At 36.0% G+C, this 26,652-nt stretch overlaps 1 protein-coding gene and 1 non-coding gene across 2 annotated transcripts in view; both read right to left on the bottom strand.

Moving 5' to 3' along the window:
- Positions 1–26,652, bottom strand: part of RfC3 (replication factor C subunit RfC3) — a 70,410-nt gene that overhangs the window by 35,300 nt on the left and 8,458 nt on the right. Inside the window, exon 2 of the mRNA XM_067114381.1 lies at positions 238–302. The gene's annotated coding sequence lies outside the window, so the exon portion shown is untranslated. The remainder of the gene's footprint in view (positions 1–237; positions 303–26,652) is intronic.
- On the bottom strand, positions 15,803–15,874 carry TRNAT-UGU (transfer RNA threonine (anticodon UGU)). The gene has a single exon. It is a non-coding gene; the product is annotated as a tRNA-Thr (tRNA).

Genomic DNA, 26,652 nt, shown 5'->3' on the forward strand with positions numbered 1-26,652 from the left:
CTTTAATGTGATGGTCAGTGGCATTGCTGTGGTGGTTATGGAGGGAATAAGGCAAAACAACAAAGAATAATAAAAGAATTAAGGAGGAATTCACTAGTAATAAACAGGAGAAAAAAAGAATGGATAATAAAGAACAAATAAAGAGAAAGGGTGTGATTTACTGTCCATAGCTACTGAGTCTGCCAGTGCTCTTTCTTTATATGAAATTCACTGCTTATACAAAATTACTGCACTTACTTGTAGCTATGATGTCTTCATGTGAAATAAGCTCCTGTAGCGTATTTGGCCTGTATTTTTCCACCCTGCAAAAGACAAGAATGCCAGACTTGAGCCACTATGGCAGAGTTTTAAAACGATGGGACTGCAAAAATTACATCACTTGAAGAAAATTAAATAAAACATTGGCTAACTGATGGGCCAAATCTGAACCTCCAAAAATAAACCAATATGACCAGCAATGTCAGCATATATATATATATATATTTCAGTGATGTAATACTGGAGGTCCTTTCTCTTAATTAATGCAGGATATATTCATTCAATCAACAGGACATATTCATTTGGTCAGAATTTCCAGAAAAAAATTACTGTAATTGAACAAGAACTTTATAAATCTGCAAGACACATGATCAGCATTGAACCATTATTACAGTTTCATGATTAGTGTAATAGGAATACAATGTATTATTTTTATGAAGGGTACTGCTTATCACACACTGATGATTGCAACTGGAATCAAATAGAACAACAATGACACTTGTGACCCACTAACATCAGCTATGCTTTACCTCTACTCACAGATATGACAGAAGAAAATTTACAGGACCTGATGTAAACAAGAATTACAGACACAAGTGGTAACTCTCTAACACATATCTATATTTTGTACTTATAACGGGCAAGACAATCATCATTCTTTGCTTATTAAACACAGAAATTAGGCAATTTAGCAAACTCACTACTGTCATGCACACCATATTTGAAATACAGGATTCAGTATGAAACCGGCGAGATTAGCCAAACTGAATCATGCAGTCAACTTGAAACAGGGAGTGGACAGAACCACAGGCTTTCCTATACACTGTAGTGACGTTTAAGTTCATTTCCTGCATCCAAAATAATGCTATAATTTCCATGAGACCAATGTTAGATGCCTTCTCCTCAATAGGCCTGACATGAACTTATCCCATATAAAAACAGCAATGTCAAAAAATGTAACTAGCTGAAGGCAAAAAATACAACCTATACAGCTTGCCAAGGGGGCAAAGTCCCTATTTTAGCTTGAGGCCTATTAGGGTCCTACCTGATAAAAAGAGTTGCCTATAAAGTGAATTCAGCATGAAAATTTATTTTTATATTATTTTGATGAATTTAACATTCAGTTTTATCTGAAATGCTTGGTTAACCAACAATAATGGGGTTCTTGGTGAGAAAGAGTTATCACATGAGACATAATTATCTAATTTAAGGTCATGGCCTAAGCCAGAGGCCTCAACCAACCTTTGACCTACCAGCAGCATAAAAATTTCCCCAGCCTTCCTCTGGATCAGATACCTAAACCATTTTGTTTACACTGTGGGGGGGAAGATACGATAAAAGGTACTGACAACACTTGTGCTAAAATTATTTGAGAAATATCAATCTTGTCAGAATGACAGTCTCCTCAGCTGATTCAGACATGATCAGTGGCTTGCCACAAACTTCCTTGGAGACCACACACCCCAGTACTGACCTAAAGGATCTCAAACATTCCTCTAATTCAGACATGCTTTAGGAACCTAAAAAGAACTTACCACCCGGTTTCTAATGGGATCATCATCTAGACTTCACCTAAAAACCCGTTGGAATCACAAAGTTTAGTCATCAAGACACCGGCCTGAAAATAAAACCTCTCCTCAGAAACATACAGACACTAACTGCTCAATCATAAAACCTATCAAGACATTACCGGACTGAATTTAAATATCCTGAAATAAACTATTACTAATATTGTTTAAACTGTTGCTATACATGGCAGACTTATCTGCAATGTATGAAGTAGTGAGCCAACCTTTGCTCCAAAATGACAAATGGTACCCTAACAAAGGTGGCACTTAGATATGTAAAATGTTAAACTTTTAGCTAAAGATTAAATTTAAATAATTTACAACAAATATATTTTCAGTATATTTCTTGTGAGCAAAATACTTCATAATACAGAATTACAGGTTACTCGACAATGTTTTATTCTAAATTGAATAGGGGTGATTCTATCTTCCTTCAGTCTCAATTCAAATTTTTAAATTACGTTTGTAAAATTTAAGATGCCAATATGCAATAAGTTACTATGTTATAAACTTAAATTAAGTAAGATGTGCTATCGAAACTGACAACCTACCTCGCTGCAAGGAATGCACTTTTATTTCAGTCTATATTGTAATCAGTGTCTAGATGTCGAAAAATATTACGAAACTGGCAATAAAATATATTATGGTAGAAGTTAAGAACTCAACGTTATAAGAAATGTTTGGTAGACTGGTTTGCTATAAAAAAAATCCATGTAAATTTTACGTCCTTATGGTTACTTGATATATAAATGAAGTGAGGCGAGGTGCTTGGAAAGCAAGCAGGTTTAAGGTTATTGAATTAAATAGGTCAAACTCAGTTTAAAACTGACGTAAAAATAATGATTCTGACTTATATTGAATAAAATAGGTCAAACTCAGTTTAGAAGAACTGGCGTATACTAATAATTATTCTGACTTACATCGAAAACTCAGGAGTTTGAGAGTGTAAAAGATTAAGTTAGAGTACTTCATAAAACAAAAGATTATGACGTCAAGCGGAACTCTGACAATCAGAGTAAACATTGACATGAATTCATTGAACAGCCACATCAAATTCGCATAAAAATTAATTTTCCAGGTAAAATACAGGATGGTAAAATGAGAATGCGCGAGCCCATTTCCGGTAGGAATCATACCATGAAACTGGTGGGTTTTGAATGTGAAGAAAAGAAATGGAGCAAATTGAAAAGACTGACGTTGGAGCTGAGAATAGGTTTGACATAGAATAATGGATAGGTTCGTCAAGTGACTTCTGAAATATTAGGAGGCAGGGACCTAGTACCAGGGCTTGGGAGGGGAGTTTGGGTGAGGGGGTGCATACAAGTTAAAAAGGTACGTAGGCTGTTTATGAACCTGAGTAAGTGTATAAAGTGATAACTATTCAGGAAGTTTCTGAACAACGGGTTCATTCGTGAATGAACTGCTAGATGAATGAAGCAGTACGATTGTCTTCCTTTTTCTCGGAAAACACGAAAACTTCTCATGTTGGAAAAGCAATGTCCTAGTGTGTCATAACTCAAAAAAAAAAAAAACCTCACCCAGTGATTAACAGCCAGCCTTATTGGAAAAGGCAGTCACTTGTACGCTCAATATCAAACGACACAAACCGTATCCAAACGTCATCGGTTATTTTAAAGAAGTCATTCACTCACCTGCGAAAAATTTTCATATTAAAACTCCATAACTATACTGTTCATCTAACGGTCCTGCGAGTGTCTTCTGTCAACGGTAAAGTATCGAGACTGAACAGCATATGAAACTCAGCTCACATACGTTCAGGATACGCTCCCTTCATATTTACGAAAAAGGTTTTAAACATTCTCAAGCGTAAACTACTCATCCCGTGGATTTGCAACGGAGGCGTGCATCCTTAAACTATAAAAAAACTATAAAACCTACCCAATGCAAACTATATACTATAAAAAAAAATCTTCATAAAAAGCTAAAGGAAATCTGATATAAATCACTTCGGCTTAGAACGCCAGTATTAATTTAGTTCAGTTGACAGAGCACCTGTATTAATGTGGGTAAACTCAAATTTAACTTCACTGTAAAGTAGCACCAACCTTACAATTGTCGGGAAACGAAACAAAGAAGATCGACACCTCACAGAAAGTATACAACAAGGTAAATAACCACACACCGAGACAAACTGGACTGGGAAGTTGAACTACACTAGCACGGAAAATGGCACCACATACTCGGTTTCTCTTGAGCCAAGGACTCTGCAGTCTGGCAAAAGTTAAGTAAATCTTAGTTTAACCAGACCACTGAGCTGATTAACAGCTCTCCTAGGGCTGGCCCGAAGGATTAGACTTATTTTACGTGGCTAAGAACCAATTGGTTACCTAGCAACGGGACCTACAGCTTATTGTGGAATCCGAACCACATTATAGCGAGAAATGAATTTCTATCACCAGAAATAAATTCCTCTTATTCTTCATTGGCCGGTCGGAGATTCGAACTCGCGGCCAACAGAGTGGTAGCTGAGAACAGAAACCGCTCCCCAACGAAAGAACTGCAGTAGAACTGTCCTGTCACGGCAATACCCATTGAGTCTAAAACAAATTAAACCACTGAAAACTTTTTCTTCTTCCAGATGAAGTTTCACTTTGATGACAGTCTGCCTTTAATGATTATTGCCAATTTGGGTAATTTAAAAATAAGTGTGTCAGCCTGACAGAACGCTGTTCCAATGAGCCACAAAAAACAGAAGGAAGGGAAGAGTATCAGGGTTGATATCTTCCAGTAGGACAGGACACTCATTCTACATTAAGGAGGACTTCCTCTGATGAGCTTAGGGCAATGTAGAAGCATCGAAAGGCAGCTTTCAAGCCGTCTTTCCCTCCCGAGGAGGAAACAGAACATTCCATTGAAGGCTGGAAACCGCCTTCATACCAACTCACCCAAAAAAATAAAAACAGATTCTTTTTACATGCCGAGCATGTAAAAAGTGATCGATTGACAGGAGTTCCGCGCTTGTTGAAATTACTTTCTTGTTTGTTTAACGTATATGTATACCAGGTAGGGGGTTAGTGCCGTCAGTACACCTCACGGGGTGCACTGTTGGAATTACTAAAGAATCTTTGTAGCATCCCTTTGGCCTCTAACTGCAACTCCTTTCACTCCTTTTACTATACTCCATTCACATTATCTTTCTTCCATCTTGCTATCCTTAACCCTCTTTCTCCTTACAAGTATTTCAAAGTGCTTCTTCAACTGCTTTGAGGTTTTCCTCCTGTTTCACCTTTCAAGCCTACCTACTCTCAATTTCCTTTCCAGCGCTGAATGACTTCATAGGTCCCAGTGCTTGGCTTTTGGCCCAAACTCTATATTCCATTCTATATTCCTAATGTACAGCATATGTATACCTGTCTGAGCAGCTTAACGTAATCTGGTGTAGTTAGAAATAAGAAGAATATAAAAAGAAAATATCATTGCAGTAGATGGGCGATGGAAAGAACCACCTTACGAACTTCACTCTTAGGAGGTAACACGCGAAATAACTCATTTCTTAACCACAAGTCGATTCTGTGAATCGTATAGTGGGCAAATCGTCCCTTCAGCCATGCCATTTACTATTATTACTTTTTTTACATCTTTAATGAGCGCCACTGACTTTCTAATTTTCTTGCGATCTTGCAAGTTCACGATCTTTTAATATAAAGTGCATCACAAGCAAATTCGATTAATGTTTCAGGCAATTTTTAAGCATTTAATAAATACCAAGAAGATATGAAGGCAGGGACATCACTTCCTTTCCGTAACCGTTATAAAGTCTACCTGTGTAGTATGCAGTCACAAAAAAAAAAAAAAAAAATCTCCATCCTTTATGGTTTTACTATTTTCTCTTTACATTATGGCCCAACTCGTTGCCTTTTCCTGAAATTAAATCTGTTACCAAACTGTTTCAATAGCATTCTTTCGTTCTGTGTAAATATTTGTTATAAAACCAGATAGCAACGAAGAAAGCAAATACTCACCTTCCATCAAAGACGATCAGGTAATTTCACCATGCCTAAAGAATCTGCTTTTCCATACATGGTGGGAGCTCGGAATTAATAATAATAATAATAATAATAATAATAATAATAATAATAATAAAGAGAAGTTGATTATTGCTGTGTTTTTAAACAACATGGAAAGTGTTAGTATAAATATATATATATATATATATATATATATATATATATATATATATATATATATATATATATATATATATATATATATATTTATAAATATTACTGCTGTTCGCCCTCGATGTATTTAGGTGTAGGAATATTAGTCAGATTGACCTCGACAAAGAACATCTCTGTCCCGCCGGTAGGCCAGGCAATTCAAAATAACGATCAAAGCAGAGACAGATGGCGCCTGAGCATAGGCTGGGTAGTTCAAAAAACAAAATATGCTATGGCATTAGGGACCTAAACCTCAGAGAGAGTTTTCACTCAATCGTCTCTAGTAATGGTGGCCTTAAGCTATCTTTCCTTTACTCTATTGCATTCGGCGATGCCTTTGTCAAGGTCGGATTGCCTGGGCGGTATGTCAAGAGACCAGGGCCTCACCTTGAGGGAACGGCGAGGTCAGAGAGGACAGACAACGAACGAGAAAAGTACGCCGCGTAGCGTGCTGGAACGGTGTCCCTTTGTTCCCTCACTCCACTTTTACTCCTACGTCTATATTAATTAGTGAATTGGGAAGACGGCCAGAATCCTGACTCCTGAGGTCCATCGTATGCGCAAACGACTCGACGTTCAAGGTAAGTCCGATTCTTGTTAAAGCTTCGTCGATTGACTAATAACTTTTCTGTATTTCCGTTTTCTTTGTTTCATTCTCCAGCCACCACTTACGGGATATACTATTACGAAGTCTAGATTAAGTCAAATTATTATATTGTTAGCGTTAGCCGAATTGTCCCAGTAAGTCTCGGGGATTTAGGCAATCAAGTCATTTTTAATACTCTGGTATTCGTTATGCCTAGTGCTCATTGTTTGGGGGAGAACCGTTGTCTCTTTTGTATTTAATACCATTTTAACAAGTAGAGATTTTTTCGTCGTCCGCAGTTGGTGACGTTCATCATAAAGTCTTTATTCCTTGAATATTCTTTGTTAAGGTTAATTACCCTTAACTGGCGACCTTTGATCAATTAACGTCTGTCTTTGAGGTTAACTCTTGGCTTCAAGAGGCAGGTTACGTGTACTCTTGGCCTGCAGGGCCGTGCAACTTTACGTAAATTAACCAATAACTGATCAGCCAAGACCCACATGTAACAATATATATATATATATATATATATATATATATATATATATATATATATATATATATATATATATATATATATATATATATATATATATATTATAATGTCACGATGCGTATCAAGTACCTGGTCATTACACAACTAATATCAAAATTCAAAAATATACCTCACTTCAGCCAGATAACTGAACTCTCATAACATAAATTGTTACGACTGAGTACTCTAAAGGTAACAGTGATCCCTTAAGAAAAACTTATTTATTACTTGAAAAGTCAAACTAAGTCTATCAGAATATGTGTGAGGTATCAAAAATTAAACTAGAAATATTCTAGAGTAGAAGGGCATCACTCCATCAAAAAACTCTAACTGTTTCCCTGGTCTTAATTCACTTTAGCAAAACTAAAAGAACAAAACCTGTTTATCACTTTGCCTTATGCACACACAATCAATCCTATTCACTGGTGATCAATAAATGAAACACTTCTTCTAAAAATGTTAAATACAAAAATTTTTTTTTAATTTCAAAGTTTATAACTAGAATTCACAATTAATTAGAATTCACAATCTGAAAAATTTATTATTACTTGAAAATAACACAACACTCAATTAATTCTTGAATTAAATTATGAAACAAAATTAATTCACAAAAACTTTATCAAGAATTTAAATTAATCAAGCAAAATTTAAACTATCAAGAATTACTCAAGATTTAAAAAGAAAATCTTAATAAATGAAATCAATTATACAATGTTAAATTATGTATGCAATGTTAAATTATACCAAGAAATATTTAAAATGCTATGTAAATAAATGTTACATCACAAACATAAAAAATATGAAAATATAAAGAGATTGTAAATAGAAAAACACACAAAATTACACATAAGATTTATCAATAATGATTTCACTCGGTAAACACTTCCTAACTTATCATACCATGGTATTAATAAGTAAAATTCACGTTACCTTACACAACTTGTGAAAACCTCTGTAAATCACTTGCTGCAGCTGCATTACCACAATACACACTTTTTACCAGGCGCCGTTACGAACTAAATAACTTTACTAAATTCAGATCTCAAAAGTTAATGTTAATATGTGACCACAAAACACTACGTTAAAATAATCTCTTTCTAAGAACGAGAGAGAGAGAGGGAACCAATTCGACTGGTCTCAGAAATCAGAATGAAACAAATTTTAGAATTCCAGTAACACGTGAAACAATTACATGATGTCATTAAAGCATTTTGGGTACGAGATACAATGGAGAAGCTTCTAGCAGAAAGTTACGTCATCCCAGCAAAACGTTTTGAACGCAATCTTACAAAACATGACGTAATTGATCAAGACACGTATTCTTTCTCTCAAAGTGGCGTACGTGACTCGAACATGTAACAACATGAAATCACTCGTCTCGAGCCTGTATGGGACAAATCGGCGTTTGTTATCCCAAACCTGCCATCACTAACCCAAAACAAAGTGCTCCCTCCTATCTCAACTGATGACAATTGAAATGAAACAAGCCCTGGTGGACACACACACGTGTTCACATACTACGCTTTTATCAAGAAAGATATTAAATTACGTTACTATTAAAATTGTATTAACAATTCTAAATTATGCTATCATTATTCTTTTTTGAGATCTGATGCCAAACTAAATATGACACTTCAACAATCATTATCATTAAACATAACACATGAAAAAGGTAAATATGTCAAAATTATAGGAGGATATATGCATTACAAGGCAACATCATGAAAATATATATATAATATATATATATATATATATATATATATATATATATATATATATATATATATATATATAATATATATATATATATATATATATATATATATATGTATAAGTAGATAGATAGACAGATTGACTGACTGATGGTACGTGATCTTCTGAATTCTTTGTGGAGGCATAAATGTACCTGAAATAGTTCCTAATTATTCATGAGAGTCTAACTAACTCGACGGGGCATTCTGCGACACCCAGTGAGACGTCAAGCATTTACCTCGGGCACCCTAATCTTCATTAATGGGCTTTCAGCGAAATGTTGCTGTGCCATTTAGCAAACCATTCATGAAAGCTAAATCCGCTGTTCCTTGGTCGTAGGGTTACAATTACTTATGTGGGTGCGTGGATATTTTGACTGGTTCCCTAATTAGTTATTAAAAACACTCAGATTCAATGTTTCATGGCTGAAACATAGCGAAACTGCAGCTTCAAACGAGCTCTTTTCTAATTACTTTACTAATTCATCATATGTCTTTAAAGCTACAAGAAAATTATAAATTCTGAGTTTTTTTCACTTATTCCGAATGATTAATATCATCAGTTCTAGATGAGCAAAATACTACGATTAATTTATGCATTCCCTTACAGGACTATTAATCTTAAAGAAATGTAATGCCGGGGAACTCTCGAAAGAAGTACCACAAGCATATCTAGACTATAACACTGTTAAAAGCTACGAAAATTGCAACATTCAACAAATCCAGGATTCACTGAAGCAATGCCTGCATCATCTGCTCAACAGCACATTTAGATTTGATCTCTTTCGTTGTGTTGAAAAGGAGGTGAGGGTAAAGTAAGGAAAGAAAAAGAAATAAAAAAAGCATAAGAGGAAAAAAGAATAAAAACGCAAATATCTGTGCGATTCTAGAGTTCTTTCATCCTGAATCGTGGGAGGAAATGGAAGTGGATGACCATTTCCGAAAATGCTTCCCAAGGCGGAAATCTAATCTCCGACAAAGAAACAAACGCAGCATCCTAAGAATCTAAGAATCAGGATTTGGGGAAACAAGTGACACATTTACTTTAACATCCACAGGAAAAAAGAAAGCAAAGAGGGGAAGGATGAGGAGACTAAGTTTCTTTGTTCTTCTTCGGAGTTCACCTCGCTGATATTCTTACTACATTTTTTAATCATTTAAAAAAAATTCTAATCTCACTATAGTTCATTACACTGATTTTTCAACTACAATTTTCCTTTACATGCCTCTCTATTTCTCTTACCTTCTTGTTCCCTTATTCACCCAAATCCAGTAAATATCAAGACCATTTTTCTTTCTATTTACACCAATGTCATATATTTACTAATATCAATTTAGCTTCCTGATCCCGTTCTCTCTTCCTATCTTTCTCCCACTCCCCATAACGCTTCTCCCTTGTATGATATCTGTTGTTATAATAGTGAATCTATTCCTTAATCTTATCATCCCAATCGCCCTACTATTCAATGGTACATCTACCCTTACGGAGGCTGCCTCTAGGAAATAGCACCCTACTGTTTAAGCCTATGCTATACATACCAGGGCGATGTTGCCAGACCCAGGGGAGTTGCACTGAGGTTACATATCATCGGCGTCTGGAATTTCTAGACCGTCGCAATACTACCTTCTTCATACACCTATTCAGGACACACACACACACACACTTTATATGTGTATATATATATACGTGTGTGTGTGTGTATGTGTGTATATATATATATATATATATATATATATATATATATATATATATATATATATATATATATATATATATATATATATATATATATATATATAGTATATACTACTGAAACCATTGTTACTTATGTCTCTACCTTTTTTTACGTTATCTTCTGCGTATCATGAATAGACTCTAATCGTTTTTTTTTTATTTAAAATATCCAGTGTACAAAATACATTACTCTTTGACTACAATATTTTGTTTAGGAAAACTTCCATGTACTAATATTCTACAAATTTTCATACACAGCACTTAATAATCAACTAAAATAGCTCTCTTATTTATAATTGTACAAATGTTCAGCGTACAATAATTACATTACATTCTATAACAGTAGTCTTTAATCTGTATTACAGAAAATAATTAATATCCATCTTAAATAATATTTGGAATAACCGACCTAAAGTGATAAAGGGAATGGCATCGTACACAATTGAGCCAGCATTTTTCAAAAAAAAAAAAAAAAAAAAATATTCCATATATTTCCTGGTACTGCGTAAAACCCATCTATCATAATTAAGTTTACTTTTAAGATACATAATCAAATCAGACAACGACATCTTTTTCACTTTACCCACCCACATTGCATACAAGTAACCTGTCAATAAAATTAGTGCGCTGTTTTCATATAGTTTCGATTTACAGTGGAAATTAAACATTAAAATCTTCATAAAGTTATCCGATTCATACAAATCTTTTGAAAATATAACAAAATTGGCCTAATGTGATTACAAAAATAGAAAATATGCAATATAAATTCTGTTTCAGTGCAGTCATTATCACATAAATCTGAACCTTTAATGTTTAATGTCTTCAGTCTGTGGTTTATTGCCAAAATCCCATCTATAAATTTGTATACAAATTCCCTCTCCAAATTACTTATAAAAGGAACTGATTCGTTTCCAAATCAATACCCAGTATAGTAGCGGGTAATCGCTCTCAATGCTTGGTTTTGAAGGCATTTTGAGATAATAATAAGTTGCCTTACATGTAACATATGGGAAATTTTTGCCTATGCATTTTTCTTATGACCTCAGTGGCAATCGAATAGAACGCCGGTGTCACATAAGATACATCACCTATATCTCTTAACAATAACAAATCTAAATTACAATAATACACACTCAAAGCAATTCCATTTAAAACATCTTTTAATGAAGGGAAGCTGAAGATAACATGAGTTTTATAGTACGCATCAAATACTCACAATCCTCCTTCACTTCTACGTAAACACAACGTAGCTCCTTTTATTGGATTATTATACGCCCCCTTCCAAATGTACCGAAAGATACATGCATTAATCTTACAAATATATTTCTTTATTTGGGATAACTTATGGGCTATATACTGTACTTCTGATAAAATCAAAGAATTTACAATTACACTTTCGGAAAATTGACAATTTCATACTCAGCATATTCATGGCAGTTTCAACCTTATTCGCAATAAGAGACCAGTTTTCATCGTAAATCAAATCAAAGTTATTACAAAAGATAATGCCAAAAATAACCATACCATGAACAACACGTGTCCAATCGAAGTCCAGTTCTGCCCGTTAATCCAGTTACCCAAACCCATAATCGTAGTTTTATTCCTGTTAAGTCACGCACCTGTTGCCACCTCAAAGCGCTGGGTTAATTTGGAACAAGCTCTAACCGAATTGGTTGTTGACACAAATAAGTAAGAATCGTCAGCAAAACTTTGTACGTTCATGACTGTCTGATTCGAAAGACTAATACCATATCGTTACTTTCTTGAATTTCCCTATAAAAAGGTTCTTGAAAAATACAAAACAGCAACCTTGCCTCGCCGAAAAGGATTGCTTAAAAAGTCATTAATGCTTAAATAACTTTTACGTTGTAAGAATAAAGTTTTTATTAAACCAATAAATTCTGCCGGAAAACCAAATTTAGCTAATACCTCATATACAAAACTAATGTGCACTCTATGAAAAGCTTTCGACCAATCGAGGCCCCATCTATTTTATTTTCATTAGAATAAAATATGGCGTCTCTTATGGTACTATTACACTAAACAATCGATCTCCCTTTGACCGCACAATATTGCTCAGGGGAAATTATATCGTCTAATATTGTCTCAAATCTTTTTTAAAACCTTAGCAAAAATCCTATAATCAGTATTTAACAACGCTATAGGTCTCCAATTTTCTGTTAGTGCAAGGGCAGCTATTTTTGCGAGTAAGTTGATAACACCAACATGCTAACTCTTGGACATTCGCTTTACATCTCATATATAATTTAAAACAGTTATAAAATCCAGTTCCAAAATTTCTTGTAAAATTCAATAGGGAGACCTTCGTACCCCAGAATTTTCCCATGACACAATTTTTCTCATAGCATACCACGCCTCCTCTGACTGAATCTCAGTAGACAAAGCCTGTAGGTTTTGAGCATTCAGCACTGGCCGACACTTGTCCAGAAAAAAGGTCATGTACTGTCGGTCTCCTTCGACCAAACGAAACATGATCTCAAAATATTCCTTAATTCGCAAAGAAATCGCATTCTTCCCCTCAACAGTCGTGCCACCCTCCGTTTTAAGTTTAGTAAAACAATGATTTATTCTTTTAGTTCTCTCTTTGCCATGCAAATAGGAAGAAACTTGTTCACCTTTCAATATCTCATCAGTTTTTATCCTAATCTCGACGCCTTCTAAAATCTCATTCTGTATATCATCACAAATCCTCTTTTTCAGTGTTAATCTTCTTGAATAATTTAACAAAAACATCTTTACAGCGTAGCTTTACCCAATCTCACCATTCCAACATATCAGGGAACTTATATTTATAAGATTGCACCCGTTTCCACAAGTCTTGAAATCGCTCTTCTATATTACCCGTCCAAAATGTTTACATTTAATTTGCAGTAATCAGTTGATATTTTTAAACCGATAACCTTTATACTTAAGAGGACTATACTGTGATCTGAAAAACTAATAGGGACTCTGTGGTCTCGTAATGTGATGGAACAAATTAACAGTATAAATTCTATCTATTCGAGACCCATATTTTACACACGTATATTCAGGGACACCTTTAGAAAATTGATAATTATCATTTAACGCTAAATTATGAACATTATCCTTTAACGCTAAATTATGAACCGGAGTACCCAGTGCTTTGGGCACTAAATATCTATTGTCATTGCTACAGTCCCTGAGAGATGTCACACAATTGAAGTCACCACCCAATATCAGGGAATCAATGTTGTCTCAGAAAAAGGGTGAGATCATTCCCAAAACACTCCTCTCTCTCTCTCTCTCTCTCTCTCTCTCTCTCTCTCTCTCTCTCTCTCTCTCTCTCTCTAGTCCTCCCTGAACCTGTAGGAGAATATACTGTACATTTGCAATCGGGATAATGCAACCATTAAATCTTACCCTAATACCCAGTATCCGCCCGTTACAATCTCTGTCTGTTGACAAAACTACCATATCCTTCTTTCCAGGAATACAGAACATAGTCCCTCCTTTTAGACAAACCATCGAGCTCAATATAATATTACAACAGTTTCTTACATAGTTTAGGACTCGTAGGTCTCTCACATTATGTTCTTGTATCAATAAAATGTCTACCTTATACTGCGCCATAAGTGATACCGCCTTCATCTGTTTATTTACATTGGTCAAGCAATTGACATTTAAGGTCGCAATCAGTAAAGACATGGAAAAGAGAAAAGTCATAACTTCCTTTTCGCTACGCTGTCTGTCATTGCTTTGTATTTTCGATTCTTTCCTCTCCTCTTGTGATAAAACTTCTCTTGCAAGTTTCATCTTGCCAACCCTTTCCATATTAATATTCCACTGACTTTCAGTCGCTGTGTCCAAGATCCGCTCTTCATTTTCATCATCCTTGCCAAGCACTATATTCTCGCATAATTCCATATCAGATTCATTCCCGAAAGTCATTAGATATGTGGGCTCATCTTTCTGATGAACTGACGCCGTAACAGTCATTTCCTTAAACCATCCTCATCACCGAGTTGTTCCTTACATACATCCCCATGGTCCACTTCCATCTGCGGAACATCAGGTGACCCCTGCACACTACAATATAACCTCCCCGAAATTGAATGCTCAGAGGGCACGGGAGACTAGGGCACGTATTATCCTTCTTTAGTATTAAAAGTACCAACATCGCTATTACCACCTCTTGCCTCATTACCACCAATTTCCTGAACACCAGTATTTGGGCTTGATTCGACTGTGAATACATTGAACTCCCGTTGACTATCTTCAGTTATACTGTTTCTCAATTGTGTAGTTCCCTGATCTTTCGTCGGTTCTTCATCGATACAACCATTCAATGCTTTTGACGTAACATCAGTCTCATCTCCACCTACATCCGACATTTCTGATGCATCTGGACCGTCATTAATTTTAGGAAGATTCGGGAAATCTGCCATGTTAAAATCATTTAAACTAGATTCGCTTTCCACAGTGCAATTAACAGCTAGATGTGTCGTTCCTCCGCAATTATAGCAAGTTTTAGGTTGGCCTTGATAAATAAAATTTACTGTGTCCACATATGTTAACCGACGAAGGAATGCTCTCTCTCACCTCCATCCTTGCCGTGAAAGATACCGTTCAACAATCCCTAGCTCTTCCGTGGGAAAACCTGTTGTGTCGTACAAGTGCACCTTCCTGTACCGACTTAAGACACCGATGACCAAAATTAAATCATCATCCATATCAAACGGTGCATATCTTACCGAAACATATGGGTAAACACTACAGTACTCAGATTAATAACTCTTACAGCCTTACCTTCACCTATATCAATAGATTTGTCCTCATATTCCCACTACCATTCAAACCGCATATGATCAGCGAATTTTATAATCACTCTATTGTTGAGCATTAGCTGCAAGCCGGAAATGTCTTCTTCTTTTAACCCTAGATGGACAAAAATTACTTCACAGGCGAGGTCATACGTCAGGTGCACAGAAAAATGTAATCCAATCGAATCCATTCTTTTAATTTTGCCCAAAGGGCAAAAGTATTCAAGATGTCTCTTCCACTCATCTTTATATTCTAGCCAAAGGACGGCAAAACCACCAGAAAGCGAGAGCAGCTCAAGAAAGGTCCGCTCTGCTCCGAAGGGCAGCAATAATCATTTGTCAATGATATTTGTGGAAAGGTGTCTTTATAATATTAATATTCCTGCCCCCTGAGAGAATCGAACTCTCGACCCCTGGTTTACAAGACCAGTGCTCTGCCCCTGAGCTAAGGAGGCCACTGTTTAACCTAAAATGTGAGAGACGGTTACAATGCTGGTGTATCTCGGTGAAAGGAACTTATTAACCTCATCTACGCTGCTCTTCCTAGAGAGTCCGACCTAATTTTAGTCATAATCGATGCGGCTGAGATAACAATTACCATCTCCCTGAAAAGAGAATATGGGCCATGAAAATTTAAGAGAGAGGTTGTTAGGGCGACAAAATTCGTTCCTAACAACCTATTAAATTTTTCTTGGCGCTTTGTTTACTGTAACCTAAGTTAACTGAGGTTGCAACAGTGTCGATGCTGAAGCAATTGTATTGCAATCCAGTCCAGTAGGTAGCTTGAGAGTTCTACCCATAATATAATTTATTTCAGTTAGTTCCCTTGAAAATAACGTTCCATGATGTAGGTGAATGATGGAAAATGATGGCAATTAGGTCCTACGTTCATATTCTGAAAATAATGTCCTGGCACATGACCGAAATTGATATTGTGAATTTATCGACTGAGGATCGATTTTCAAAATTCCTTTGATCACGACAGTTTCAGTGATTTAGCACTTAAGAAGGCTGAGGAGATTCAGAATCACTAACAGAATTTTTAAATGTGAATATTGTAGTAATCCCTTATTTCACGAGTTTACAGTAGTATGTGTGTACAGAACATTATTTCAATTAAATGCCTCACAAACCTTACCTCTCTCTCTCTCTCTATCTCTATATATATATATATATATATATATATATATATATATATATATATATATATATATATATATATATATATATATATATATATATATATATATATATATATATATATATATATATATATATATATATATATATATATATATATATATATATATATATATATATATATATATATATATATTTCAGAAAATATAGCCGCCACAATGTTAAATGTTACATAGTGTGATGAAAGAATTTTCGGTGCAGATGGTACTGTGGAAGCCGTCATTTGCAAAATCTTTGTATTCAGCAAATAGTTGATCGTCTCAGCAGTTAATGTGATGAACACGCGGTGTTGGCCGAATTATGTGACCAAGTTGCTATGCGCGCACAAAAGTTCGTGTGTTATAGAATCTCGGTTTTGTGTCTAATTCTGCCCAAAAATTAGTTCGGTCGTTCATTAGCAGACCTAGATCGGGATCGTGAAGACATTTTCTTTGAGTGTGGCGAGCTCTTAGAATTGGCAGAATAAGGTACAGTCCAGACTCTTTGTTTTTCTATGTGAATTGTGGATTTATGGTCTTTTACCATATTTCAGGATATTTGTGAACTTATGTTTTTTTTACCATATTTCAAGACATTTTTGATTTTGTGTGGGAAGTGGATGAGCATTTGCCATTTCAATATTCTATTTTATTGTGTTCTATATTTTACCAGTATGCTATTTACTCATGCATTTTAGACTTTTCATTATTGTGTTTTGCACTTATATATTTTTGGGAGTATTATCTGTGTTCATTTTTTCGACAGATGTCTGATTGTGGAAGCCTTTGTCGGGGCAAAACATGATGTTATCATGTTGGTGTGAATATAGAGAAAGACAGTGGTTTTGCTATGTCTAGTATTTTATTGGGAGATTTGAGGGACTTTACAAAGTCTATAATGGAATATGTGAGAATTTTGAGTTTGCAGGCTATTAGCCATAATCAGATTTTTTAGTTGGACTGAGACTAAATCTTGAGTTAGATGTTATTCTTAATTGACAATTTCATTTATTATGCATTTTAATTTTTGCTTTGTTTATTCATTTGCTTGTTGGGTTATTTGAAGTAATAAATCTATTTTTGTAGAAAGATTGAGTTTTTTATATAGTCCATTTAATTGATTTGATGAGAATGAGAGAAATCCGTGTGAGAACAAAAGAGATCTTTGTGACGAGAGAGAGAGAGAAAGAGAGGCGATGCCCGTTGAGAAAGAGCTGTTGAAAGAGAGAGAGAGAGAGAGAAACAGTGTTGAGATGTTACCGCCTCTTGAAGATAGACCAAGATAAGATCGTTTGGATGTGGTGTTCTTACTTTCAGAAATTCTGTCTGTTTCTAAACAGTTGTAACAGAAGATTTGATGTTGCAGCGTGTCTAAGGTTAGGTAGAAATACTGTCAGTGTGTAAGTGGAAAAAATGGCAATTTTGAGTTTTAATGATCGAAAGAGGGAGATTACTAATAGACTAATTGGTAACGTTGATGCCCAAGGCACAGGCGATTGAGCGTGAGAGCTGAATGATCACCAGTTTTGAAAGAGCGGGTGTCATAAGTGGGCGTGATTACGGGTTTAATACTGGGAATTTTTTTTTTTTCCGTTTCTATTCGAGTATTGGGAGTGGGGAATTGTGAAATAGATCTGGGTGATCTCTAGAGCAATTTTGGGGTTAAGGAAATGCCCAAATAAGTGTGATTAGTGGCGATTGTGAGTTAATTAAGCAAAGTGGTGATTCAACAAAAATCACGCTTGTGTTTTTTTGCTTGTCTTCGAGATGGTGACGTCACAGGTTGCAAGTCGAGAGAGAGCTCCGTTTTCTGTTGGCAGACCGAGTGTTGAGTAACCCATTTTCAGTTTTCTTTTAGCAGAACGCCTTAACTTTTGTTGTTTTAGTTTTCTTTCTTTCTCTAGTTTTTTTTTTTTTTTGTTTTATGTTGTTACGATCAGGTCGTGATTTCAAAAATGCCGGACGATGCAGCAAGCAGTCTCAATCGATTGTGGACCATAAGTTAACGAACATTTGTGGGCATTACAAATTTAAAGGACTAGTTGATGGAAATTAACACAAAATATAGAAACATTCATTGAGTCAGTGAACAATTATTGAATTCTAGAAGATTACGAATGGCGCGGATGCTTTGAGAGAAGCAAAGGCATTTTTAGATCTAGATAAAGGAGACATTGAGAACGAGCACGCAGTTTCGGGTTCAGAAGGTGTAAAACTTGGAGAGAACTTCAGAAATTTTACGCAGGTCTTATGGCGGAGTTCAACCGCGAATGCATTGTTCGGAATTTGCGAGAGTTTCTCAGAACTAAAGAAGGGCAATGATTCATTAGTCACATACAGTGCGAATTTATTTGATGCAGTGGGTGAGATAAAGAAATCTATGATAAGGCTCTCCATGGGTAAATGGAAATAATATCTCTTTAGATAATTTTGAAAATTGTTACATTTTGCTTGCCTTTTAACGTCAGTCCCAGATGTAATTTACAGATAGTTTTGATAAAAGAATTGATCAGATACAGATGAATCCTTTTGTTTGCACAGATTAACAAAATCTATCAAAATGCCCAACACTGGACAGCAGTTTTGTGAAGGAGGTGCAAAGATGTCAGCTACAGTTTCAAACCACAGAATAATGATAGTCCTCAAATCGGGAAATGATGCAGGAGCGAAAGACATGCACGGAGTAGAATCGAAGAAAATTCAGAGAGATCAGTAACAACGATTACGTTGTTTTAATTGTGATAAAATAGGCCATAGTAAATCAAATTGCAGAGTGAGATATTGTTCAGCTTGCAAATCTTCTTCAGATCATGGATGGAGATTTTGCCCAGCCACAAAGAATAGAGAATATTCAAGGAAAACATGGGGAAGTTTTTCTAGATATGACAGGAGAATTCCACATGATGCAAGTTCTAGGTACACAAAGGAACATCAGAATTTTTCACAAGATAAGTTCGAAAACGGACACAGGATAATGAGTAATCAGGTCTTAGAATCACTAGAACCTAGGCCGATTGTACGTGGATTTCTAATGGCAATGAAATTTCTATTTTCATTGATTCTGGTAGCTCAGTTAACTTAGTAAATGCTGACCTTTTTCACTCGAGGTTTCCAGAGTGCAAATTAGTCCCTTCTAGTGAGACAGTGTGTGATGTACAAGCGAGGAAACTGGAATATTTTAGGTTCGTCATTTCTTACGCTTTGTATCGGTCGGAAAGACAATAGTAGAATCATTTTTGGTCATAGAAGGCAGAAAAAAACTAAACATACGTTATCGGGGCACCAAGACAGCCTTAGGTGAAATGACAAACCCCACAAACCAGTTTTATTAGACAGCCCCCTTCTTGCATGCGACATAACATCAACATTCTTACGGGAGTTCAGGGGATTACAATCGACCAACGGTGAGTCAGGTTGTTTTGTGAAGAAAAGAAAACGGGCAGCTCCATCAAAACAAAAAAATATACACAAAGGGGGAAAAAACAGTTTGTGAAAAACTTAAGACACAGTCTGAGACATGTGTAAACACATTCATTAGAGAGTGAGCCAAGATATTACACAAGGAAAACTTGTGAGAAAAAGATCTTTCAAAGTGAAGATATTTTTTGTTGGAAGATATTGAATTGCAACCGTGAGTTCCTACATTGGTTAAAGTGTCGATGAAAGAGAAAAAGTTTCCTTCTCAAGTATGCGTTGTTGAGGGAAACTGAGAAATTCAAAGACGTTGTGAGTACGGTGTCAGTAAATGAAATTTCAGTCGCAGGCGTGACTTCAGTAGAATTAGTTAGCTATCAAGACTCAGTGAAAAAATATCACAAGGGTACTTATGTAATTGATTTTGAAGAGTTTAATGAAGAACATAAGATAGTGAGTTTTTGTGGAGACAGGAATATGTTTCCTAGGGAGGAGCAACAGTTCCGAAGTCAGGTTCTTCACATGAACATTTGGCTAAAGTTGATTATCCTGAGTATTCAGATAAAGTAGAGAAAGTGTTGAAAGAATATCTAGATATCATTGCTTTGAAGGAGATAAATTAGGAGTTACAGATGTTTTAGAACATTCAATCCGCCTAGAGAAAGGGTACAAATCCCATATATATTCCAGCATATCGAATTCCTTTTAAGATCAGAGAAGAAGTAGAAAAAGAAGTTCAGAGTGGGAGTCGGAGGGAATTATTAGACCGTCCTCTTCAATTTTAATTTTCCTTTGCTTGCAGTTCCTAAGAAAGACGGTAGTATCAGAGTTTGTGTAGATTTTCGTAAATTGAATGAAAAACATGCCCAGATAGATATCCCAGCTTGTTTGCCTGATTTGTTTGTTGAGATCGGTGGCAAAGAATATATATTCATCTATAGATCTTATGCAAAGGGTTTTACAGGTTCCCTTTGTGAGAGTAGCCGTAAATATACAGCATTTTCGGTACCAAAGGGACATTACGAGTTTAATGGGATGCCTTTTGGATTACAAGGGTCCCCAATAACATTTACTAGACTGGTTAACACAGTAAAGTCGGTGTTTGTGTACATGGATGACATTCTCATATGCACAGATACAATTGAAGAACATCTAAAGGTGTTAAAGAAGTCCTCAAGCGATTACGGTTCGCTGGAGTTAAAGGTCAAATTGGCCAAATGTGAGTTTCTGAAGAGAAAAATTGTCTATTTAGGTCATGTTATCTCTAAAGAGGGAGCCAGAGTGAATGATGAGAAAGTTAAAGCCATTGTGAATTTTCCAGTTCCCAAAACCAGGAAACAGATTCGTTCGTTCCTAGGTATGTCGGGTTTTTTCGCCGTTTTGTGCGGAATTTTTTCTACAATAGCGTCTCCATTGACAGATTTGTTACAAGAAGACGTTAAGTTTGTTTGGGGTGATAGTCAACAATTAGCTTTTGAGAAGCTTAAGAACGCTTTTGGTGAACCCACCAGTTTTTGAAGTTTCCAGATTTTAGTCAACCGTTCACCTTAGTGACTGACGCGAGTCAGGAAGGTATAGGTGCGTGTTTGATGCAGAAATTTGAGGGAAATTACACCAATTGCTTTTTATAGCAGAAAGTTCAAAACGCGTGGTAGTAACGAAAGGCTGATGTCAGTTGTGGACAAGGAGGCTTTCGCAGTCGTCTCTAGCCTTGTTCATTTTAAGATGTTGTTGTTGGAAATAAAGTTGAGATTTTTACAGATCATCAACCGTTGTTAGAGCTTTTAATCAAGCCAAATTTGTCGCCCAAAAGAGCACGTTGGTTCCTAACATTGAGAGATTTTGATGCAAACCTCAAATACATTGAAGGTAAGCATAATGTGGTTGCAGATGCATTGAGCAGATATTTTCCAGTCGAGGATGAGGCACACCGAATCCTGTGGGAGAAGAGAGTAAACATTTGGTGTCTAATGTCTCTGATACTAGTAGTTCTGAGAGATCGCATGTAGAGGACATACACGTTCCTACAGTGCATACTTCGGGGAGAAATAGTGAGTCGGCAGTCTCGGGAGAGATTGTTATTTGTGATAGTGAGAGTAATGCAGTGTGTTATATTACGGGTGAAAATGTCACTTGGGACATAGGCTTGCTGGAACAAAAGCAAGATGAAGATAAAATTGTTGTCAGATGCTAAGGCATTTCTAAGGGAGTTTCACCGAAGAAAGGGTATGTTGCCTTTTCTGGTCTAGAGTTGGAGAATAATTTATTGGTGAGAAAAGTTAAGTATAACTGAAGTACTCGAAGCATGGGTGAGATTACACAAATCATCGTGCCAGAGAGTCTAGTACCACAAGTTCTAGACATTGTACATTGTAAATTTGGTTCTCCTCATTTAGGTGTAGACAAGACGTATGAAAACGTCAGGTCAAAGTTCTTTTGGAAAATATGTTTTCCGCAGTAGAAGCCTTTGTGAAGAAGTGCGCCATTTGCAATGCGAATAAGCCAGCGACGACGGTGTCGTGTCGTTTGGGTTCATATCCCGTACCACATAGGCCGTTTCAGAGAGTGCATATGGATATTCTGGGTAACTTCTCAGAGTCCGCTTATGGTTATAGACATTTATTAGTAGTTGCTGACGAGTTGACTCGCTTTGTCGAGATTTTCCCACTGAAGTACAAATCAGCTGGAGGAAGTTGCTATAGCGTTCTTTAAGGGGATAATTTGTCGATATGGTGTTCCTGGAGTGTCTGATCACAGACAATGGTAGGGAGTTTATTAATAAGACTTTAGACGGTCTTGCTAATTTGTTGGGGATAAAGAAAGTATCTATAATCCCGTATAGACCTGAAGCGAATGGGTTGTGGGAGAGGGCGAATCGAAAGTAATCGAAGCTTTGGCATGACGGTGGGAGGTCCCCCGACACATTGGGACAGATCTTTGGATGAAGTGCGATATAGTATCAATACTATGATGAATGACACAATTAAGATATCTCCAGCAGAAGCTTTGTATGGATACAACTTGAAAGGACCTTTTGATTTGTTACCAGAGTGTGTTCAGGGTGATGTTATGGTCACTTCATTGATAAATACAGCGAGAGAAAGATTTGCACGTATCAGTAAAGAACTTGAACTTAGTTCGTGCAATGGTAGAGAAAAGTAACGCGAAATCGAGGGGAGTAGCTTTTCGATGGGTGATAGAGTGTTTGTTAAAGTGAATGTTCGAATGATCTGAATTATAAATTTAAGTCCGAAGTTCTCCACTTGGACCCTTTGAGATTGTAGAGATAAAAAGGGAATAGATTTGTAGTTAAAGATGTAAACACTGGAGTAAATGAAATTGACCCATATTTCAGTTAAAGAAAGTTGGGATGTAATGGAACATTTGTATATAGTCATGTAATGGAACGTTTGTATATAGTTAGAGGGATAAATGGGGTTGATGTTTTGTATATATATGATTTTATTTATTTTTTTTTGTCTTTGTTCATTTTGGATGTTGAAGTTCTTAATCATTTGTTTTCGAATGATTTAGGAATTGAGACATGGGCTAATTTCATACGAGATTTGACCCGTGTGTGTTAGTGTGTTATTGTGTTATGATGAGTTTTGTCATCTGACGCAATGTCTGTGTTGTTTAGATTTATTTTTTTGGGAGGTACTTAGTATATCGGACCGAACAAGTCTGATCTTTTTTTTTCGGGTTGGGAGATCATATTTGAGTGTTTGGTTTTTTTCAGTTTCTTTTTTAAATGAAGAGAGCTGCATTGTGAGTAGTTGTAGTTGTTAAGATCATGGAGCGATTGCCATTACGTCAATTGCTATTTTGTTGAGAGTTAGTCAGGTGTTGCGAAATATTTGCTAACCAGAGTAGAACTTTCATGTCTTTTACGAGATATGATACCTTTTGGTGTTTGACAAGATAGAGTATTTTTTTTTGTTGATAGAATTTTTTTTATGAGTGAGTTCCAGAGTTGTTGTGCTTAATAGTGAGTTGACTGTAGATATTCTGAGATACAAACTTGGAATTAGTTCACATTGTGAGTGTTTGACTTTTGCATTAGTAGTTTTGTTTGGTTCAGTAACATGAAACCTTTTTTGTTATTAGACCTTTTCGAGTGTTTTGGGAGACTCAGTAGTGACATGGGATGGATTAGAGACCATGTTCATTTTGGGAGATCAACATCAAGGTCCGGGAGTTGATTATAAGACGGAGTTGTACTTTAGTTAGAGAGAAGTGTGTGTGACAGCAGTATTTTCCAGTTATGAGTTGTGTCTGTGGGTGGTTGTGAGTTATCATTAGTTCTGTGGACAGACTCCGACAGAATGTGACTTTAGACAGTTCCTGCGAGATTACCACATCGAGTCCAATTGCAGTACTCTTAACTGCCGTGTTTTTGCAAAGATGCAGTTACAATGATGTGCCAGAGCAACAAGTCGACATCATTCGTTCTTCAAGGATCCAAGCTGTTTGATGCTGCAGAATGCCCTGTCTACGGACTTTCTCGTACTTAGCCGTGCTGTATTCAACAGTTCCGAGAAGATAATTATGCGCCATCATGCATAACGAGCATTTGGTAGTGGAGGTACTTACAACCAAGGTGCAATGACTGTTCCACCGTTGGAAGACATTGACGATTCCGTGATGTTCTAGTATCAGGAATATATTATGCCGACAATTTTAATTGTCTTAATAGCTATTTTACTGATAATTCTTGTTGTGGGAGTAGTAAAGCTTATTGATTGTTTGTAAGATTACATGTAAAGGCTCTAAGAACACAACCCCAGTGACTTTGGAAGTGCGTCATGAGAGCAGTCCTTAAAGCTTCAGTGCAGTGAGACATTGCTAATTAGAGCAAGCTTCTATTTGTTATGTTTTATACATATGCTTTTGTTTTAGTTTGCCGTTATGAGAGTGAGACGCTCTTATGTGGTGGCCGAGCTCCTATTTCAGAAAATATGGCTGCTACAATTGCAAAGGATTACATATATGCATTTCATAGCTTCAATGCTTTAAGATGTGATGAAAGAATTTTTGAGTCAGATGGAACTAGGTCGAGAGACTCGATGTAAAATCTTTGTGTTCAGCAAAGTTTGATTCTTTGAGAACCTCAGCAATATTGCCAGTCAGGTGATCTTCCGAAGTGTTATGTATATTCGTGAGTACGTGCGTTAATTTGATCTAGATTACGCCAAAATCTGCCCTAAAAAGTGAGTTTGATCGTTCATTAACGTGATAGAACTGCAGTTGTCTAGACGTAGCTTTGGAGAGGATCCAGGCTTTGAATCGGCAGATAAGGTAGAGTTTGAAATCTCTGTTTTTATGGGAGGAAATTGAACTTGTGATTTTTACCATGATTTTCTAATCATTATGAACTTTTGAAATGGTGTGGAGATTTAATATGAATATTCATACCTCTTTTTATATTATTATTTTGTTATGTTACGTTTGCCATATCTTGGCTATGCATTTTACACTTTCCATTATTGTGTTTTTGCATTTCATATATTTTGGGAGTTTTCTATCATGTTTAATTCTTCCGACAGATGTCTGTGGACAGAGTGTGGACAGTGTGGTTCGAATAACATGTGGTAGACTGTTTTTTTTTTTTGACATGACTTTAGTTATTGATTTGGGGAGTATGTGTGAGTTTGGATATTTTTCAGCTATTAGCTATAGTGAGACTTCTTTAATCAGAAGTGTTTTGCAGTTCAGAGTTTAGTTATCTGACTCTGATATTTCATTTATTATGCATTTTAATCTTTGTTTTGTTTTATTCATTTCTTGTTGGGTTATTTGAATAATAAACCTATTTTTTGTAGAAACTATTGCGTTTTCTTTAAATAGTCCATTTAATTGATTTGAGAATGAGAATGAGTGAGATTCGGGTGGGTGAACTTCGGAAAACGATGAAAACGATGAGAGAGAGAGAGAGGCGATACACGGTGAGAGAGAGAGAGGCGATACAGTGAGAGAGAGAGAGAGAGAGAAAAATGCATGTTATCATGGTCGAACCTTCATACGCCTTTTTCCTGAAGAAAGATCGTTAGAGCACGTTACGACCACACTTTCAAAAAGTGTTAATTCTGTCCTTGTTACATATATATATATATATTATATATATTTTTTTATTTATATTTATACTTCATACAGCCCCACCAAGAAAACTACTTGACATTGTAATATGGGTATCTTGGCAACAGAAGGGTTGGAGGACCCAGACCTAGTGTACTTTGATGAGAACTATGAGACGGGAGGCTGAAAACACAAGAAAGACATGAGTGTCGTATTTCATGCATATTTTTTTCGAATAAACAGTTTCCATTATTCCATCATCTATATGAACATTCTTTGCTCCATTTTCCTGGTTTCCAATTACCCTCCTTACTTTACGCTTCCCTTCGTTAACCTAATATATGAAGTTGCCAACAATTTTCTCGAAGTGTTTGAACTTGATATCTCAAGGAGTTTGCTTAATTTGCCATACATTAACCATTCCACATAATAAAGTCACAATAACACCTTTCCACAGACATCTACTATCTTTCTCTATAATGACAAATAATATATTTAACACCCATGTTATGGGTGTTAAATATGAATAAAAAAATCACATAATACATTGTCTAAGACCCCCTTTT

Source organism: Macrobrachium rosenbergii, chromosome 13 (assembly GCF_040412425.1).
Source record: "Macrobrachium rosenbergii isolate ZJJX-2024 chromosome 13, ASM4041242v1, whole genome shotgun sequence".
Classification (NCBI taxonomy): Eukaryota; Metazoa; Arthropoda; class Malacostraca; order Decapoda; family Palaemonidae; genus Macrobrachium; species Macrobrachium rosenbergii.